The sequence below is a fragment of the Etheostoma spectabile genome, chromosome 6, assembly GCF_008692095.1.
Source record: "Etheostoma spectabile isolate EspeVRDwgs_2016 chromosome 6, UIUC_Espe_1.0, whole genome shotgun sequence".
Taxonomy (NCBI): Eukaryota; Metazoa; Chordata; class Actinopteri; order Perciformes; family Percidae; genus Etheostoma; species Etheostoma spectabile.
In genome coordinates, this window is record NC_045738.1 from 20,905,881 (window position 1) to 20,913,941 (window position 8,061).

An 8,061-nucleotide genomic window follows, 5' to 3' on the forward strand; every position below is an offset into this window, starting at 1 on the left:
TTTTAGCGTTATAAGTTGTTTTTGTATCATCTTCCTCTTACTAATTTTGTCCTAGTCAAATTCCATTTTAATCACAATAACCCATAATGGAACACACTTATCTACTTCCACTTAAATATCTTCCTGCGGTCTGTTTATCAATAATTTTGAACTATTCTAGAAGCTGCTCATCAATATTTTTTAAATAAAGAGAGATATGTTAATGAAGTAGCAATACTGTACCTTTTAAACTCAGTCCCAGAATTATGAAATTTACAACCTGGTGTTCCACATGTGAATGCTACATCATTTGGCATCATTGCTTAAGGAGGATGGGGGGGGGTGTCGAGGATCCTGGCCGCATCTCCTGTTGCTCTTTTCCCTGTGCTTTCTTCTTTCGCATTCAACAACAAGCTCATTAATTGCAAGCAAACTGACATTTCACCCTAACTTCTCCCTCTCTCACTTGTTTCGCATCATTAGTGGCAGCGTCAGGCTCAAAGGTAGCTGGGCAAACTCTTTGAGAAAAATTGCGTGTGTTTTGATGAGCTTGTCACTCTCTCACCTCAAACATGCCTCATTGTAGTTCAGTCGAAACACCTATTGGCACCCCCTCCACCCCTCCCCCTCCCATTACACACCAAACACACACACACACCACACACACACCACACACACACACACCACACACACCAGTTTCTCTTTCTGTCTCTCTCTTCGTCTCCCTCTCTGGGCCCCCTCCTGTTTTTCAGCACTAATTAGCTGGCTTCTCCCTCTTCTGTGCTTCCCCAGTCACATCTCAAAGGGAGACGGATATGATTTTTCTTTAACCCAAGGCCAACTTAATCAGCTGAATTAATGACTTTATTACCCGTTAGGCTCCGGGCCATCAACACATTTCTCTCCATGCCCAACGCGCCTCTCGCTATCTCTCTCCCGCTCCTTCTTTTACCCCTGCGAATTTTTACATTTCAAAAATAGAAATGACAAGCGAAAGAGAGGCAGCGAGACCAGGCGATGGGTGGCAGAAGATACTATGATATATATATATATATACATGTGCTGTATATACACAGATATGAGTTACAGTACCCCCTAATGACTTCTTTAACAATTAGCTTCAGTCGTTTATGTATAAGCAGTGGTGTGGTGGGGGTTTCAGAAAAGAAAAGAGTTATCACACCATATCTGGAGGTAAAACAGGAATATGTGTTTCTGACAGTTCTGTCACATCAGTAACCTCCATTCTTTTATTTAAATGTGTTTAATTATTAGCACCAGTTGTCTGTCAAAGATGGCAAATGGTAACAGACCCACACACACACCACACACACACACCACACACACACACACACACACACACACACACACCCACACAGTAGAACTCAACCTCTAAACATTACTTTTAATGGCTAAAATACGGTAATTAGTTGATACATCAGTGTCTGTCGAATATATTACCACATTGAAAAACACCACTGATATGAAGATGCACCATTAGTCTTCTCATTTACTGACAAACTCTAACAGAGCCCAGGCCTATACATTAAATTCATCAAGTGACAACTAAATAATGATGTGTTCTGCAACTAAGAGCGTGGTCTGAGTACTGGCTCTTACTGCTGTCACTGTAGGAACCGTAGTGTGATCAACTGTGCGTTGTGGAAGTCAAGGTTTTGTCTGGATCACTACCAGAGATAAGGACCGTAACCTGTCCTGTGCACATGCATTCTTGTTGGGATGTGTACATTCTCATGCATGTTAACAGGACATCTCTAAGTTGATACGAAGAATGAGCATACCACATTTAATAATCCTCAAAAATGTGTGATGTTGTATGTGTTTTAGTATGCACAGTTTGAAGTCTCCATTTCAGCCCCCTTTCTCAACATACTGAACCTGTGTTGAACGTTTGTGGCCTTGGCATTATCACCTTACCCTAATGCCTCTTATGGTCCATGGTGCAAATTTGGCCCGTTTTCAAAGTTCTTTAATCAGAATATGAGTTTTGTTTTAACCAAATTGCTCAAACATATATATTTTATTAAAACTATTTATATATATTTTTTTTTTAATAGTTTCATATCTGTACCAGTCTGTGATTATCCACTCAACATCTTCTGATCTTAACTATTAGTCAAATAGTTTATAATTTCTGCTTTTTAACTAAACTAGGTATAATTTCCTTTAATGACATTGTTGACCATAATTTCCAAGAATAAGTGTAAACTTGTGGTAACAAGTTGGTGTTAGTGTTACATTTATGTGACAAAAGTTTAAAAAGGTTTCAAAGACATCTGGAAACAAATGATTTTCGGAGACAACACAAGGTTAAAGCTTGCCAGTGGCAATGGTCAATCCTAAGCAGGATAGCACATAAAAAGCTGGTCCACTAGTTTAATGATACCAGACAGATTATTTTAGGAAGATGGAGGAATAAAGGACCGTCAATCCATAAGAAGGCTTGTGAGATGGCTAGGGTGCAGCGTTTGAAAAAAATGTCATATAAACGGTTTGCTAGATGATTGTCTACACTTCAAAATGGAGAAAGTACCTAGCTTTCTTTCCTTAGAAGCTGTAAGATGTTCTGTGGAGAGACAATATATGTCTTGTGTTTTGTACATACACGTGTGTTTAATTTCTTTTAGATTCTTTTTTTAGGCCTTCTTTGACAGAAAGCTGAAAACTGAAAGGAGCAAGGGGGAATGACATGCAGCAAAGGGCCGCTGGTGGGAGTCAAACCCAGGACCGCTGCGCTGAAAGTAACCTCTATACATGGGCACCCGCTCAATCAAGTGAGCTATCCATCCGCCTGACATAGACATATGTTTATTTGGTTTACAGCTGTATGTTTTATTATTATTCAATGTAATTATGGTTATTATGTTAGTTTGTCTTATTTTCCTTAGTGAGTGGTGATGACGATTGGGGGTGTTCAGGGGATGGATGTTCATGTTGTAAATGTTGTTGTTGTATACTGATTTAAAAAAAAATGTCAAAGAGCTTGCCGGTGGCTATTGGCCGTCCTCGCAAAGTTCTGTTCAAATTCTTGTGAAAACTGATGGACAGGAGCTACATGTTGTATATCAAAACTTATAGTATAATATAAGGTTATGAATAGTGCACACATAAGCACAAACAATTTGACACAAACAAACTTTACTAATTGAAATGCTTTATTGAATGTTTATTTTTTACCTAGTCATACATTCAGATTGCACAGATCGACGGCTTGTCTTTAGTAGCCTGATAGCTGAAGGAATAAATAATTGCATGACCAATTTGTTTTCCATGCAGCACATAATAGCGGCGCCCTGACAGCATAACTAAAAATATCCTAGAAAACGCATGGTCAGGTTGAGTTTTTATGTTTTCAGCTTTCTGAACCACTGTTTCTTCCACAGAGAGCCAGGGTCTTTCTGCTGCACTCCATATAATCTTGGAGCAGACCTTAATGTTATTCAGACAGTTTTTGTCCTCCACAGACAACCCATTCAACCAGCACACAAATGAAAACGATCAAAGACTCTTGATAAAAGTTTGATGAAAGTTATTAACTTTCTTGCAGACACCAACAGAGTTCAGCTTTCTTAGCAATTAATTCTCTGCTGTCCCCGCTTGGCTGATACAGTCAGTGTTTTTGTTGAATTCCACTGTGGTAAAACATGTTCCCAGATATTTTTATTCTTGTACAATTTGTACATCTTTATCAGATATAGGGCGCCTGGGTAGAGCAGGGGGCCATACAACTAGAGAGATTTACTCCCCGACCCTGTGGCCCTTTGCGCATGTCATTTCCCCTGTCTTTCACCTTTCATGTCTTCAGCTGTCCTATTAAATAAGGCATAAAATCCCCCCTCAAAAAAACTTCATCATGTATGATGCACGCTTCCTGTTCAACACCACATTTTCTGATTCAGTTATCAGTTCTTTAGTTTTTGCCACATTTATGTCAATAGTTATAGTTTATTAAACACTGTTTTTAGTTTTTTTAACCAAGTTGTAAAACAGTGGCAGGACTAAACCGGCACCTAAAGGCGTTTTGGGACATCAGAACAAGGTGCAAACAAGGAATTTACTCTCCAGTACAAAGAGATCCGATCAGAAGAGATTTTACTGCCTCAATACGTACACTGGAATTTGCCTTGGAGAAAGGTGAAAACAAATTAATAACACTATGAAATATCATATATCAAATATATACATACAAAGTAGTTGTTCCATAAAAAGGCTGAATGGTTGAGTGCAAAATTGGCAAAGAATACATACATAGGCAAGGGATAGTGTAGTAATGAATACAACCCCGACAGGGTGATCAGGTCTGGCATCAGCCTAAGGGGTCGCTCTACATTATCCCGCTTATTACAAGGCTACTTACCAAATAAATCAATAATTTGGCACAAAATATTTATTTATATAGGGTTCATTGATTTAATAAGATTGTATTGCTTCCGCTAAAGAAAATCAGCCGCTGCAGTTGACACACTTTTAAGTTTCCGTTAACTGTTGCAATGTAGCTAAGCTACTAATTAGCATTGTTCCCACGGCTGTTACTGCGTAGGGATTATAGACGGTATATAAAGATAGAGAGGTAGCGATAGATGCTCACCAGATCTGCTGTCATTGCTTGAATTGAGGCATAGACTGTTATTTATTGATATTAATGGTCTATGATTGGAGGACGAAAGTTGCTTCACTTTCTCCACTTTTTGCAGCAGCTGATAAATTATCCGGACTTCTTTCAGCGGATGGATTGATAGCTTCCTCCAGGTGACAGAACTTCATCCATGGCAACGGTGTGTTATCCTTGGCAACAGTCTGTTTTAAAGATATAACAGACCGCATTCTACATTAGAATTCAACCAAGCCATGTAATAAATACATGTAACACACACATACAATTTGGTAAAAACTTTAGAGATATTTTTAAAATTCATATTTTTTTCAATTATTAACATTATTTATGTTGGTTGTTTTTTTTAACACAATGATTCCTTAATGTCAGTTCTTCTGACTGTGAGGCAAATAAACAACCATGCCACAGTAATACGCTAAAGTTGGCGCAAGCTACATATATTTCTCCCAATCAACACCATTAATACAGAAATGATAATGCAGTTACTGACAATACGGATGGAAAATTCTCATTTGCAGAGGAAGATGATTACACAGTATGTGTGAAAATAAAGTTTCGCACATATTCAAACAGAATCAAAAGATATTTCCACCTGCAATTAATTCTATCTGTAACCAGATGATTACTCATTACCAAACACAAGGCTGAAATCCATTTAAAATGTTAAAATGGTCATTTAACTAATCGATTCTTTTCAAGTTCTTTCCTCTTACACATGATACTAGGTACTGGAGGTGGCCCTAACGCACAAATACACACGCACACACGTACCATTTATCACCACAACAGTTTATACAGAAATATATTTAATTTTAAACTCTCACCTGAATGCAAACACGGCACACCAGCCAGTGTTGAGGTGCAAGATGTGAGTGATGGTTTTGTTATTCTCGCTAGAAAACTACATCCCCTCTCTTCTCTGCTGTTTATAGTGTAGCTCCTGTCCCACGGGACTTATTATCAATTACACCTGAGCGCTGCTGTTTATATGGCTGAAAACATACCTAGTTCCCAGCTCAAACCTTCCTTGCTGTACATTTTTCCTGAGGTATACAGTAATAAGTTGATGTGGGGGTGCATGTGGTGTTTGTGTGTGTGTGTGTGTTGTGACATTCAAAAAGGGAGGAATATTCATTAGCTCTCTATTTCGCTCTTTCAGCCTCCCTCCTGATCCGCGTGTTCAACAACTCTGGGCGAATGCAGATTGCAAATTAGCTCCCGAAAAATCTAATTAATTGGCCATCCTCACAGGCTTCTGTCAAAGTTTGGGCTGACGTGTCAACGATTCCCCCAACTCAAACAGCAATGTGCAACATGGCACCGAGCGGAAAAAAAACAAAGGAGCCAAGCAAGCACTCATAAAAAAATAAAACTACTCTCGTGCGTGTCAATTAATGAGAACTTCAATCAGGGCAAAACTTTCAGAGTTGACTTCTCCTAACCGCACAATGATTCACTCAACCAGCAGCTGCCACTTGGCCTTCTCTGCAATTACACTCAGTCAGTCTCAAAATGAGTCAACATTCCTTTGTGGGGTTTCAGTGGCTCTCATACCCACATAATGCTTTATTGGGGCTTCAAAAAAGTGATGATATCTTGCAACATGAAATCATTGTCATCCTTTAGCTCTCCCTACAGTGGGTGTTTTCATTATGAGGTTCCATTTTTGATGCCTCTATTGATCAAATAAACACTCACTGATTATATCTTGCTCTATCGCAGTGAGGGCTGGAGTGGACCGGTGAGTGACCACAATCATCTTATCCGATGTTTATTGTATTTAAAGATGCTCCAAGTAAGGTCTGTATTGCATGTCTCAGGATGAAACAAAAAGCTGCCAGCTGCATTCAGTGAGCCAACCGTTGTCTTAAGACGCCATCTTGCTGTTTTGTATGTATTACAAATGAATATACAGTCAGGTCCATAAATATGGGACATCAACACAATTCCAATCTTTTTGGCTCTATACACCACCACAATGGATTTGAAATGAAACAAACAAGATGTGCTTTATCTGCAGACTTTCAGCTTTAATTTGAGGGTATTTACATCCAAATCAGATGAACGGTGTAGGAATTACAACAGTTTGTATATGGGCCTGCCACTTTTTAAGGGACCAAAAGTAATGGGACAATTGGCTGCTCAGCTGTTCCATGGCCAGGTGTGTGTTATTCCCTCATTATCCCATTTACAAGGAGCAGATAAAAGGTCCACAGTTCATTTAAAGTCTGTTATTTGCATTTGGAATCTGTTGCTGTCAACTCTCATATGAGATCTAAAGAGCTGTCGCTATCAGTGAAGCAAGCCATCATTAGGCTGAAAAATCAAAACAACCCATCAGAGAGATAGCTAAAACATTAGGTGTGGCCAATCAACTGTTTGGAACATTCTTAAAAAGAAAGAACGCACCGGTGAGCTCAGCAACACCAAAAGACCCAGAAGACCACGGAACCCACTGTGTGGATGACGCAGAATTCTTTCCCTGGTGAAGAAAACACCCTTCACAACAGTTGGCCAGATCAAGAACACTCTCCAGGAGTAGGTGTATGTGTGTCAAAGTCAATCAAGAGAAGACTTCACCAGAGTAAAACAGGGGTTTACCACAAGATATAAACCATTGGTAAGCCTCAAAACCGGAAGGCCAGATTAGAGTTTACCAACAACATCTAAAAAAGCCTTCACAGTTCTGGAACCCATCCTTTGGAAATGAGACCAAGATCAACTTGTACCAGAGTGATGGAAGAGAAGAGTGTGGAGAAGAAAGGAACTGCTCATGATCCAAAGCATACCACCTCATCAGTGAAGCATGGTGGTGGTAGTGTCATGGCGTGGGCATGTATGGCTGCCAATGGAACTGGTTCTCTTGTATTTCGATGATGTGTGCTGACAAAAGCAGCAGGATGAATTCTGAAGTGTTTCGGGCAATATCCGCTCAATTCAGCCAAATGCTTCAGAACTCATTGGACGGCGCTTCACAGTGCAGATGGACAATGACCCAAAGCATACTGCGAAAGCAACCAAAGAGTTTTTTAAGGAAAAGAAGTGGAATGTTATGCAATGGCCAAGTCAATCACCTGACCTGAATCCGATTGAGCATGCATTTCACTTGCTGAAGACAAAACTGGGGAAAATGCCCCAAGAACAAGCAGGAACTAGACCGTTGCAGTGAGGCCTGGCAGAGCATCACCAGGTGAACCCAGCGTCTGGTGCCTTCTCCACACTCTTCTCTTTCCATCACTCTGGTACAAGTTGATCTTGGTCTCATCTTTCCAAAGGATGTTGTTCCAGAACTGTGAAGGCTTTTTTAGATGTTGTTTGGTAAACTCTAATCTGGCCTTCCGGTTTTTGAGGCTTACCAATGGTTTATATCTTGTGGTAAACCCTCTGTATTTACTCTGGTGAAGTCTTCTCTTGATTGTTGACTTTGACACACATACACCTACCTC